Consider the following 13,820-nt stretch of genomic DNA (forward strand, 5'->3'; position numbering starts at 1 on the left):
TGTGTTAACCCTCTAGTTATTTTCCTACCCGATGTAACAGGGATACATGGAAAAGCACATAACAGCCCTGGATGTTTCTGCATTATCAACTAACCACCAGCAGATACAAGGCCGCGTGTGCCTATAAACACCACGCCACACTCACTGCCCCACGTCGATCTAGAGATAAGTCACACACAGAGCCACCCACTTCCCAGCCACAAAATAATCCTTTAGCTCAGAAATACATACACTTGCCACACGTTGGTTTAGAGAGTGCCCCAAGTGACTTTCTACATGCATGATTTATGAGCTGGGGTTGGGAAATCAGCCCCCTCAGCCTTCCTCAAGGACCCTTTTAGGTTGGATGTTGGGAGGAAGTTCTTTACTGAGACCAAATCTCTCAGCACATCTCATCACTATGAATTGCTATGGTGGGAAAGGACCACCAGGATCATCCAGTCCAGTTCCTCCCAGCATCCTTCATCACTAGACCATAGCCTCAAGCACATTCACTCTCCTTTTAAACACCTCCAAGGATGGTGACTTCACCACCTCCTTGGGCAGCTCATTCCAACACCAATCACTCTCTCTGTGAAGAACTCCCTCCTAACATCCAGCCTAGACCTCTCCTGGCACAACTTGAGACTGTGTCCCCTTGTTCTGTTGCTGGTTGCCTGGCAAAAGAGACCAACTCCCACCTGGCTACAGCCTCCCTTCAGGTAGTAGTAGACAGCAACGAGATCTCCCCTCAGCCTCCTCTTCTCCAGGCTAAACAACCCCAGCTCCCTCAGCCTCTCCTCATAGGGTTTGTGTTCCAGGTCTTTCACCAGCTTTGTCACCCTTCTCTCACTGTACTCTTTTGGTGTTAAGACAAACAGTTGATGTAAACGCTTATCATGCAAGCCATGGCAAGTATTTGTGGTGCTTGTGCTCACCGATATATGAAGACGACTTCATGAAGAACCTGGAGCTTCATCTCCAGTCTTTAACCTGAGCCACCTCATTGGAGCTGGCTGGCTCCTGGCTGTCCAGCTGTTGATAAACCACTTAACCTAAATCACTGAGATCTGAAGCTGCGTGACTCCAGTTCTGTGGGCTACATGTTCAGGGAGAGGCAACACTCACATTCCCAACAGAGAAACTGAGGCACAGAGAAAACATTTGTCTTCCCCTTCAGAGAATGCATTCATCCACATACCTCCTTTCCTTCCCACCCTTGGCCCCTCACTCAGGATCTCAGGAAAGACTTCCCCTTTTCCCTCTGAAGATGAATGTTTTAAACCAGAGCCAGTCCCTAAGGGGCTTTGTTTTTTTCCTAGTGCTGAACAAAGATGCATTTTTGACTGTAAACTTCACCACGAAACAGAACTGACACTTCTTAACTGACCCCAAGAGGCAACACCAAAATCCCAAAGAAATAAAATGTCCACAGCCAGGCAAAGTGTAAACTGAAAGGAGGGAAAAGTGGGTTTGTGCAATCCCAGCATTAATTTATCCTGCCTGGCTTTGGAGGGGCAGACATCAGAGTATCCACAGTGAAACCTTCAACCCCAAGCACTGGGGCTGCCCAGCACCCCTGCTAAGGACATGCTGGATCCTTACTGCTGTGCAAAGAGGAAAATACGGTTATAAAGTAAGTTCAAAATCACGGAGAGGCTGCTCACTGCAGGTACCAGGAGCGAGGGCTCCCTCCCGACACCCTCTGCCCTTGAGCTCTGCGCTACTAAGGGAGCCATAGGGGCAGCGGCTGCTAATGGCCTTAAGTGGCTAATTGATCGGTGCACTCACTGTAATTGCGGCCCGGCCCTGGCGGTGAAGCTCTGGCAGAGCATGAACCGCTGTGGGAGGAGAAATCCAAATCACGGCTTCATTGATCTTCGGCCAGCTGGCACTGCCCCGTCCTCCATCGCTGAGGATTTTCCATGGTGCCTGGAAAAAAAGGGGAGGTTTTCTGTGGGAAGATGCTGACTTCAGGAACACAAGATGGGGGGGGGGGAGTGGCCACTTTGCTCTTTTCATCTCTTTCTTCGCATGCTGCTGCCAAACCCAGGCTGAGCCATGGCACATCCCCCTGCCTCTGCCCACGCTGCACTGGATCACCACAGCAGTCCCCGTCCAAAGCTGCCCAGCAGAGAGCACTGAGTATCTTTGCCATTAATTACACCTAACGACGACCCCCAGCACCATCGGCGCTCGCAGCCACAAGCCACCATGAGCAACAGGGAGCTGCTCTAGTCCTTCTTCCCAGCAAAGCTCATGTAATTATCCTAATTAAAGCACACATTGATAGGTACTGCTGATGGTGAGGGGCTCTGTGGGGCTAAGGGGCAGAGGGCTCAGCCCTCAACCATGGGCTCCCAGCAAGGGCCAGAGAGAGGACGGAAAGGAGGACAGCAGAGCAAGGTGGAGTTTGGTTGGGGGACAGCACTTGAAGTGACAAAGTGTGGAAGCCGACACCGTTTCTCAGTAACCTCCCACCCTCTGTTAATGTCGCTGTCACAGCGCAGATGTGCTGCCTTAATTAAAACGAATGGGACATGGCAGAGGGAGGAGGCACAATAATGGCACTATTTCCCCATGCTTGCTTCTCCTTGAGCAGCAGGGCCTCGGGGTGCTGGCACCCATCCTGCCGGGACCCGTGGGCTCCGGGCAGCTGAAGGTCCCTGAGTTTCACAAGCAAGAAGGATGCTCAGAGCTCCGAAGCTGCTCATCGCCTCCACTACAGCAAAGCCTCGGCGGCCATGAGGGTGTGTGTGCCACATCCTTGCAGGGGCACACCAAGGGCAGGGAGGCTCCTGGGGCTGGGGAAAGCATCCAGCAGAGGCAAAAAGCTTTCTCGCCCACAATTAGCAGCCACAAGCCCAGACAGGGACTGACCGACAGCAAACCCGAGGTTCGCTAAAATGCCTCATGCAGAGGCTGTTCCTCCCCCTCCTGCACCTCTCCCTGCCTCCGTCCAACAGCATTCCCAAAAGAATAAACACCTTTGGTTTCCATGGCAGCCTGATTTTCAATGAGCATCCTTCAAGTCCTAACCGGAAAGAGAGTTTCATTAATGCATACAGGACACACTGGCATCTCCCTGGGGCGACAGCATCCTCCCCCCCAGAACTAGCACCTTCTGCCCATGGCTTTTGTGTTTCAGCGGACTGATGGGAGCCGGCAGCCTTCACTCCCAGCGGAGCAGAGCTGCTGCTCGCTCCCGGGCATGCAGTTTGCAGAGATGGATAGGCCAGGAGAGGGAATTGGTGAGCGTCAGGAGGCAGCACGTGGAGGACCTCCTCCAGCACATCAGGCTGGGGGCAGTGACGCCTCCCCATCTGTCCTCTCCCAGGTGGTCCTGGGATACAAATGGGTTATTATCCAGGTTCTGCTTCTTGCCCTCTTTTTAACACAAGCTTGGTGGTTTGCACACTTCAGGTGTACCATTTCTTTCAGGTCTGACCACATTTAAGTGGCTCTGCTGGGCAGGAGGTGCTTGGAGCCAGTTAATGCAGAGATTTGAAGCCTGGAACTTCAGTCCCACAGGATTTCATCAGAAAGTGTCCATCTAAGAGTCAGAGGACCTTCCCCACCAGCCTACACATGTCCAGGGTAGGGTAAAATATTGTTTGCTGTGCGATCATAACATCAAAGAAAGGTTTGGGTTGGAAGGGACCTTAAAGATCATCTAGTTCCACGAGCGGGACACCTCCTACCAGACCAGGTTGCTCAAAGCCCCATCCAACCTTACACACTCCCCATAGCTGGGGCATCCACAACTTCTCTGAGCCTCCTGTTCCAGTGCCTCACCACCCTGACAGTGCAGAAGTTCTGCTTAATATCTAAGCCAACTCTCATTCAGTTTAAAACCATTGCCCCTTGTACTATCATGACATGTCCTTGGAAAAAAATCCCTCTCCAGCTTTCTTGCTGGACCCTTTGAGTATTGAAAGGGCAGGAGAAAGTCTCCCCAGGGCCTTCCCTTCTCCAGGCTGAACAACCTCATCTCTCTCAGCCAGTCCTCACAGGGGATGTGCTCCAGCCTCCTGACCACCTGTGTCCAAATAAAGTAACCATTAAGCAGAACCAGGGACACTGTTTTGTGCAGGGTGCCTGGAAAAGGATGCAGAGGACATGCTGATGCAGAGTAACCCAGTCCTTCACCAGCCTGGGACCCTTCAAAGATAGTTTAAGAGACTCCAGGTCATGGAGCAGCCTTGGCTTTTCCCAGTCCAGGGGACAATTGCTGTCCAGCCGTGACCTACCCTTTTGCTGACCCTGTCAAGGTCCCAGCCACTCTCCAGGATGTGGCAAGGACAGATATATGGCTGGAACTCGGGGAGGTGCTGAAAACAGGTCACACCAAAACAATAAAGCTTTGTTGGAGGCAAAGAGGGAAAGAAGAAAGCCCTGAATGCTGCCACAGGATTTACTGCCCACAGATGGGCTGGAGCAGCCTGGGCAATGGGCAGCTGGCAAAACCTCCCCTCAGCCAGGACACTTGGTTTGGTTTTCTGCCTGCATGTGCAGCAACACACAACCACAGAACCACAGACTGGTTTAGCTTGAGAGGGGCCTTTAAGAGCCATCTAGTTCAACTGTTCCTGCAGCCAGCAGGGACATCTGCAACTACAGCATGTTGCATAGAACTCCTACCCAGCCTGACCTGTAATGATTCCAGGATGAAGCATCTAACACCTCTCAGGGTAACCTGTGCTAGGGTTTCACCACCTTCATGGCGAAAACTCCTTCAACCTAGTCTAAACATGCAGCACAGGAGGTTCCACCTCAACACAAGGGGGAACTTCTTTACTGTAAGGGTCACAGAGCACTGGAACAAGCTCCCCAGAGAGGCTGTGGAGTCTCCGTCTCTGGAGACTTTGAAGGCCCATCTGGATGTGTTCCTCTGTAACCTGAGCTAGATTGTATGGTCCTGCTCTGGCAGAGGGTTGGATTCAATGATCTCTTTGGATCACTTCCAACCCCTAACATTCTGTGATCCTGTGATTCCTTGTCCTGTCACAAGCAGCCCTGCTTTAGCTGCAGCAGAGACTCCTCTCCAGAGACCAGAATGTGGGGTCTCAAGTGGGAAGGAATGGGTTCAACATTCATCTGAGGTTCCCTGCTTGGACTCACCCCCCCTCCCACTAGGGTGTGTGTATATCTGGAGCTAGCAGACATGAGATAACCCCACACACACAGGGAGGTTTGCTCTACCTCATCACATAGTCTGACCATGAGGTGAGCTTGGCTGTGCAGATGCCAGGGCTCCAAAGGGACCCAGAAGCACATCCTTATCAGATGTATTTATCTGGAGCCACGGGGACATGATAAAGAGCTTGTCCATGCACCAAGGGGCAGGTCAAAGAGCATCAAAGGTAAATCTAGATAAAGATGCTACACAGGGAACAGCTGAGATAAAAGCTGTTAAGTTTTAGAAGATTGTCTAATGCAAGTTAATTTTAGGATGTAATGGATGTCTGCCTCAGCAGCGTCTGCAGCACCTTCCTGCTCTGGAGAGGACACACAGTTCTTCACCAGGAATCAAAGACTTCAGCACCACAAAAACTCCAACACATTCTCACTGACCCGGTGCCAACAGCGCATCTGCACTGCGTGTGGCCTTTTAAGAGGGGAGAGAGAACTTCCCTAATCCTTCTGCAACAACACTGCACGTTCCATAGCCAAATGAGGAGGCTGAGGGGAGACCTCATTGCTGTCTTACCTGATAGCAGGCTGGAGTTACGTGGGGGTCAGTCTCTTCTCCCCAGGATCGGATGACAGAATGACAAGAAATGGCCTCAAGTTGCACCAGGGAAGGTTTGGGTTTGGTATTGGGAAAAAATTCTGTCTGAAAAGAGTGGTCAGGCATTGGAGCAGGCTGCCCAGGGTGGTGAAAAGTCACTGTCCCTGGAGGTGTTCATGACATGTGTGGACATGGCACACGTTCAGAACATGGTTTAACAGTCACGGTGGCAGGTTGATTGTTGGACTTGACAATCTTAGAGGTCTTTTCCAACTGAAGCAATCCTATGATGCCATGAAATTTCAGCCCAGCCTTAGAGTTTTCACCTCAGCCTTGCTCCACTAGCCTGGATGCATTTCTACAGCTCAAGGTAGCAGAGGAGCATTTGCAGCAAAACCTGCAGCCCTCGTTCTGCCAGCACAGAAAATCCATTAGAGCTCCCAAGAGCAGAAACAGACTGGGAGCTGGCAACGTCATGAAATGAACATGCATAAATTATTTTGCTCCACAAACAATATTAACATCACACTTCCCACCTTCAAAAGCCCACGGCAGGCATGGATTCATTAAGAGCCCAGGCTTGCAGGAACAACTGCTGGCAGGCTTTGGGTTAAACTCAGGGACTTTATTAAACACCAGCAATATATTTATTTTAATAGAGTACAAAGCCTGGATTTGGCCACCCTAAAACAGCACTTGGAGCACCGAATCTCTGAATAACCTGATCAAACAAAGCTAATGTGTGCAATATATCTTGGGTGAGTAATATACAGCCACATTTCCTGCTCCATTTACCCAGTTTTAACTACACCTGACCTACTCTTATCCTAATAGAAAACGGCTGCTCTTCTCATTGCCCCCTCCTCCACACATGTTTTTCTGATAATGGCCCAAACTAAATCACTTCCCTTTCTCCTAAGCACTGGGCACCAGCTGCCTTGTGACATTTAACTACAAGAAGTCCTTTTGTAGGACCTCCAGGTTAGTTCCCGGGGCTCTGGACCTCCATCCCTGTGTCCCATCTCCATCCTGCATCCGGGCATCAGATCTAAAGCATTAAGCCAAGTGTTTGGTCCTGTACTTGGCATCCTGGCCTGGATCAGGAACAGTGTGGCCAGTAGGACAAGGGAGGTTATTCTTCCCCTGCACTCAACACTGGTCAGGCCACACCTTGAGTACTGTGTCCAGTTCTGGGCTCCTCAATTCAAGAGAGATTTTGAGGTGCTGGAAGGTGTCCAGAGAAGGGCAATGAAGCTGGTGAGGGGCCTGGAGCACAGCCCTGTGAGAAGAGGCTGAGGGAGCTGGGGGTGTGCAGCCTGCAGAAGAGGAGGCTCAGGGGTCACCTCATTGCTATCTACAACTACCTGAAGGGAGGTTGTGGCCAGGTGGGGTTGGTCTCTTCTGCCAGGCAACCAGCAACAGAACAAGAGGACACAGTCTCAAGTTGTGCCAGGGGAGGTCTAAGTTTGATATATAGGAGGAAGTTGTTGCCAGGGAGAGTGATTTGCATTGGAATGGGCTGCCCAGGGAGGTGGTGGAGCTGCCATCCCTGGAGGTGTTCAAGAAAAGCCTGGATGAGGCACTTAGTGCCATGGTCTAGATGACTGAATAGGGCTGGGTGCTAGGTTGGACTGGATGAGCTTGGAGGTCTCTTCCAACCTGGTTGATTCTATGATTCACAACAACCCCATGAATGCCACAGCCTTGGGGCAGAGTGGCTGGAAAACTGCTCAGTGGAAAAGAACCTGGGGTGTTGGTTGACAGCTGAATATGAGGCAGTGTGTGCCTGGGTGCTCAAGAAGGCCAATAGCATTCAGGCTTATGTCAGCAATAGTGTGGCCAGCAGGACTGGGGCAGTGATTGTCCTCCTGTACTCAGTAATGAGGAGACTGCACCTAAAACACTCAGTTTAGTCTGGGGCCTCTCGCTTCAAAAAGGACATCAGGGTGCTGGAGTGGGTCCAAAAAAAGGGCAGCAAAGCTGGTGAAAGGTCTAGAACACAAGTCTGATGAGGAGTGACTGAGCGACTGGGGTTGTTCAGCCTGGAGAAAAGAAAGCAGAGAGGAAACCTTCTTTCTCTCTATGACTCCCCAAAAGGAGGCTGGAGCCAGGTGGGGATCAGTCTCTTCACCCTCACAACAAGTGACAGGACAAGAGGAGACGGCCTGAAGTTGCACCAGTGGAGGTTTAAATTGGGCATGAAGAACAATTTCTTCCCTGAAAGAGTTATCAAGCCCTGGAACAGGCTGCTCAGGGAAGCTGCGGAGTCCCTGTCCCTGGATGGATTTAATAGATATGATGGTAAGGGACATGGTTCACTGGTGACCTGGGGGTGCTGGGGTAATGGCTGAACTCAATCTTGGATGTTTTTTTTTTCCAACTTAAATGATTCTACAATCCTACCCCTGTGGATTTCCCTGCTTAGGAAAATACCAGGAGGTCCATGGGAAAACTTGGGAAATGACCCAGGTTGGCTTTGCAAGCCAACATCTCACCGCATCAGTAAGGATGCTGCTGCAAGTGTGCACACCAGGGTGAGAGAGGACATCCCAAATCTGAGAGCACCACTTCACAGTGCTGGTTCCATTTTGGTAGTGAGCAAAACAGAGGGGAAAATAAATTCTGCTTCCAGCAGTGCTTTCTTCCCCTCCTGGAGCTTAGCTGTTAGTGATCCATGGAGGTGGATTTAAGGCTTCCTGAGCAGCATGTTTAAATGGCCAATTTGACCAGAAAATGTGTGTGACGCACAAGCGCTGCCTGCCCTTCTCCAGCGCCAAGGAATCACAGCTACATTTCATTATTGTTACTAATTGCTATAAAGTATGATGGGGAAGTGATGGCACAGGCAAGAAGAAATATAAAACCATTTGCAGGATATTGACCCTGCAGAAAATTCCCCAGGCTTGCTTCGGGGTGCAGAGATCCGTGCTCGGTGCAAATAAACTAGGAAAAGCATTCTCCAAAGGAATTAGCACATGGCACGAGCAAATTGCAGCAATTGTCTCCCTCCTTTCTAAGTGCTGAATTGCCTCCATAATTCCCCATCATTTAGCTGCATAAATCTTGCACAAATAAACCAGCAATTTGCATATGCACAGAAAAGAAATTATAGAAACACGAGGAAAGAAGTTACATTTCTTTTCCTGCTCGAGCTGGAAATCAATATGCATTGCTTACTGCCTCAGTTGTGTTTGGCCCAGCTTGGAAATAAAGATTTAAGGAACCCTTTAATTTTCCATAATAAATACATATCAGAGGATGAAATAAAATAATTTGTGGCATACACAAGCCCATAGCTTCTGAGTTTTCGCATCAAGAAGTGCGATGGCTGCGGCGATGGAGCCGTGCACCAAGAAGAGGCAGTGTTGTGGGAGGTGCTGGTGGCCTTCAGAGAAGCAGAGAATCAGAGAATGGGCTGATTTGGAAGGGACTTTCAAAGGTTATATAGTCCAATGTCCCCTGCAGTCAGCAGGGACATCCTCCACTAGATCAGGCTGCCCAGAGCCCTGTCGAGCCTTACCTTGAATATCTCCAGCTAAGGGCCCCCAAACACCTCCCTGGGCAACCTGTTCCAGTGTTCCAAGAAGTTCACAGTAAAGAACCTGCTCCTAATATCCAATCTAAATTTGCTCTTCTCTACTTTGAAGCCACTGCCCCTCACCCTGTCTGTGCAGGCCTTTGTAAACAGTCTCTCTCCATCCTTATGGCACCCTTCAGGTACTGGCAGGATGCTATTAGGTCTTCCCAGAGCCTCTGCTTTTCCAAACTGAACACCCCCAGCTCTCTCAGCCTGTCCTCATAGCAGAGGTGCTCCAACTCTCTGATCATTTTCATGGCCCTCCTCTGGACCCACCCCACCAGGTCTATGTCCTTCCTATATTGTGGGCTCCAGAGCTGGATGCAGTACTCCAGAGCAGAATCACCTCTGTAGATCTGCTGGTACAAGGCTGTGCAAGGGCTAGCAGAGCCCCAAGGCTAATGGGAAGAGTGATGCTGTGGATCACAGATGGTTTCACAGTATCACAGCATCACCAAGGTTGGAAGAGACCTCACAGATCATCAAGTCCAACCCTTTACCACAGTGCCCAAGGCTAGACCATGGCACCAAGTGCCACATCCAACCTTGCCTTGAACTGCCCCAGGGACGATGACTCCACCACCTCCCCAGGCAGCCCATTCCAGTGCCCAATGACTCTCTCAGCCCTTGCTGAAACAAAAGAAGCTTTTTGGGTAGGCAAATGTCTTTTGAAGGCAACACCTCCTCATGAATCATCTCAGGTTTTGGTCCATGAAATGTCTATTCATAGCAATTTCTACAGACTCTGCTGATACAAAACTGTTAACAGTGTCAGGGTGTGCTGCTATTCAGTGAGAACTGGACAGGCTGCAGAGTTGGGTGGAGGAGAACCTCAGGAAGCTCAACAAGGATAGGTGTATAGTCCTGCCCTTAGACAGGAATAACCCCCAGAAGCAGCACAGGTGAGGGTTTGACCTGCTGGAAAGCAGCTCTACAAAGAAGGACCAGAGTGTGCTGCTGGGCAAGTTCATCATGAGCCAGAACTGTGCCCTTGTGGGCAATGGTCATCTGGGGTGCATGAACAAGAGCGTGGACAGCAGACTGAGGGAAGTTCTCCTCCCCTTTTTTATTCTGCCCTAGTGAGGCTACATCTGGAGTACTGGGTCCAGCTCTGGGCTCCCCAGTTCAAGAGAGACAGGAAACTACTGCAGAGAGTCCAACAGTGGGTTAGAAAGACAATGAGGGACCTGGAGCATCTCTGTGAGGAAGAAAGACTGAGAACCCTGGAACTGTTGAGCCTGCAGAAGAGAAGCCTGAGAGGGAATCTCCTCCATGCTCAGCAAGAAATAAAAGGCAAGAGAACGGGGCCAGACTCTTCTCAGAGGTGCCTCATGACAGAACAAGGGGCAATGGGCACAAACTGGAAGCCAGGAGGTTCCACATAAACATGAGGGAAATATTCTTTGCTGTGAGGATGCTGGAGCCCTGGAGGAGGCTGCCCAGGAAAGTTATCTCCTTCTCTGGACATTGTGATTCTAAGTAACCCTCTGTGGGTGACTGTCCCTTAGCAGGGGAGGTTGGACTGGGTGATCAAAGAATGGTTTAGGTTGGAAGGGACCTCAAAGATCATCCACTTCCAACCCCCTGCTATAGGCAGGGACATCTCCCACTAGAACAGGTCGCTCAAGACCTCATCCAATCTGGCCTTGAAGACCTCCAGGGAGGGAGCAGCCACAACCTCCCTGGGCAACCTGTGCCAGTGTCTCACCACCCTCACTGGAAAGAACTTCTTCCTAACATCTAGTTTAACTCTCCCCTCCACCAGTTTAAACCCATTGCTCTTCATCCTGTCATTACAAGACCTTGTGAATAATCCCTCCCCAGAGGTGACTTCAACCTCCACCACTTTGAGTCTGTGATTCGATCTTCACTACTACAAGAAGTGCAGAGTTAGGGCCAGGAGTAATTAAATTATCTCTTTATATTATTAAGCCATAAGGCACTGACCCTGTGAATGGAAGAAGGCACCGGTGGGCAACAGGCAGTGGGAGCAACTCCAGCAGTCCAACTGTTTGCCATGGTTCTGGAGACTTCCCAAAGGAGCAAAATAGCTGTTTCTGAGTAACTCCCCGTGTGACTGATCTCATTCTGGAATAAGAAGGTGTTATTCCAAAACATCCTAATCCTTTTCCAAATGACTTAATCACATTTGGGATAATGTGCTTTTCTTCCAAAACATTCATATGGGGGGGGGGGGGGGCGCTAAATCAATCAGAAACAGCCCTTTGGAATAACATCTCCTGCAGAAGAGCTCTCCATGGGGATGTGCAGCACCATGCTGGTTTACAAAGATTTCATAAATCACTGTTTGCAGTAACTTCTGCAGGCCGGAAGAGTGTGGCCAGGAGGCACACAGCATCTTCTCCTTCCTGGCTTCATCTCCAAAGTGATTCCACTATCAGTGTTTTCTTGCACTGGTGCTTCAAGCATCCACCCTTATCCATCACGCTCTCTATGGGCCCTGTAATTGTGGCACCACTCCGTGCCAGGTAGCTGGAGGGTTGCCACGAATTTGCTGCTCAGGTGATCATAGAATCAATCAGGTTGGAAGAGACCTCCAAAATCATCCAGTCCAACCTAGCACCCAGTCCTAGCCAATCAACCAGACCATGGCACTAAGTGCCTCATCCAGTCTTTGCTTGAACACCTCCAGGGATGGTGACTCCACCACCTCCCTGGGCAGCCCATTCCAATGGCAAATCACTCTCTCTGTGAAGAACTTGATGTTGGAAAGCTAAAAGAAAGTGCTATGAAGGTTGTGAATTTTGCTTCTTTAAAGTAAAAGATTTTTGGAGAGTGGGAGAGAGAGGGAAAGGCCAACTTAAACCAGTAGATCTTTGCCAAAGCCACTGAATAGTGGCACCAATGCTGCATGCAGAATAAACATTCCATTAAACTCCTTGTTTGGACCTGCACTGCTGGAGTAGTATTTGTTGTTCTGCTCAGAATGTGGTGATGATAGGTTTGGCCAGAGTCTGAACTGCAGATGAAAGAGTTGTCTAAGCTCCAGGGCACTGGTGGAAACCTGAAGGAAGATCTTATTTCATCAGTGGGCCTGCATCATCTGCTGCACCAAGTCCTCTTGGTTTCACCACCATGGACCAAAGCAGTGCTTCATTACCCTTCCTTCTCCCCAAAATCCAGTTACCAGCTGTGGCAGTGGCACACTGGAAGACCCAGACTATGCACACAGGAGAAGGTACCACCAGCACCCACTGACTCCCACAGCCTATCTCTCACTCTCAAGGCAGGAAGAGCCTCGCAAGGGAGGAGAAGCAGAGGCTGGGGATGAAAGCACAAGCTCTCACACCTCTCACCCAGTCACTAATCATTCCTCCTGCACGACACACACGTCGATTCATCATCCGTGATCAATACCTTCCTTGAGGCCCCCAGATGATGAACGTCTCTGCTGATATTCAAAAGACCTTGAGCGAAGAGGGGCAGCTCCCCCAGGCACAGGTCAAAGAGCCAAGACTGAAGTGCTGTGTGATCCCAAGACCTCTCCACAAGGCACAGAGAAATATTTTTGCCAAGAAAGCTCCTCCAGCAACACAAGATGATTTTAGATCATGCAGAGGCTGGAAGCTGATGCTGGACCAAGAGGACCTAGATTTTGTGTACCAGGCTGGAGTAAAAGGCTGTGACATCTGCCTGTAAAAGAGAAATGTGGTTTCTCTTGCTCTGATCTTAGGGTTCTCTCACAATATAGGTTTGGGCACAGTTAGAGATGGAGTCTGAGGCTGTGATCTCCATTCTGAGTGTGTCCACACAGATGATGAGCCTCATGTGCTCCTGCATGGCTACTCTCTGGGTAGAAGCTCGCCCTGCCCAAGGCTGTATGATGAATCTGTGGCAGGGTAAGGAACAGGTTTCAGCCTCTCCAAATCACCATCTAACATTCCTTTCACCAACCCAGCAGGATGCAGAGGCTGCCCTCCTCCTGCGTGAGGAATCTTTGGCTTCAGCCACATCTTTCCTTTGCCCATTTGCAGCACTGTCAGCAGGAAAATGAATCCTAGTCCCATTCCATATGCGATGCAAATAAGGCTCAGCACTGCAGGCTGCCCAGGGACTCTGGTTCATGGGGCTTACTTATCTCAGAGAAAGAAAAAGAAAGATAAAGCAAGCAGCATCTCCACCTTCAGACTCTAGAGGAAGCGAAAACCAAGCCTTTAAGGCTGTTGTTTGTCCTGCAAAGCTCTACATTTTGCCTCCCCCAAAACGATTAATTACAAGAACTGCTGAGAACCAGGAAAGCTCTTACAGGAGTTGTTTGCGTGCTTTAGGTTACAAATAATTGCTGTCCAGGCTTCCCTGCCTGACACAAGTAATTAGATAAGGGAGTACTTATAGGCTGTCATTTCCTATGAGCGTATTTTAACGTGGCCTTTATAATGTGACCTTTAGATCTGCAGAGGCTTCAGCCGCTCCCTGCTCCTGTGATGGATGTATTTTTGAAGCTCGGACACATGCTTGCCAGTCCCCAGGCAAGGCTGCTGCACAGGAGACATGTCACAGACCTGGCAGCCT

General features: G+C 50.0%; 1 long non-coding RNA gene across 5 annotated transcripts in view; it reads right to left on the reverse strand.

Annotated features, from left to right (window-relative positions):
• LOC135183114 (uncharacterized) overlaps positions 1 to 13,820 on the reverse strand; it is a 46,618-nt gene that overhangs the window by 14,812 nt on the left and 17,986 nt on the right. For all 5 annotated transcript variants that reach the window (XR_010305410.1, XR_010305411.1, XR_010305412.1 and 2 more), the window contains exon 2: positions 1,771 to 1,911. This is a non-coding gene — a long non-coding RNA (uncharacterized LOC135183114). The remainder of the gene's footprint in view (positions 1 to 1,770; positions 1,912 to 13,820) is intronic.

The sequence above is a fragment of the Pogoniulus pusillus genome, chromosome 17 (genome assembly GCF_015220805.1).
Source record: "Pogoniulus pusillus isolate bPogPus1 chromosome 17, bPogPus1.pri, whole genome shotgun sequence".
Taxonomy (NCBI): domain Eukaryota; kingdom Metazoa; phylum Chordata; class Aves; order Piciformes; family Lybiidae; genus Pogoniulus; species Pogoniulus pusillus.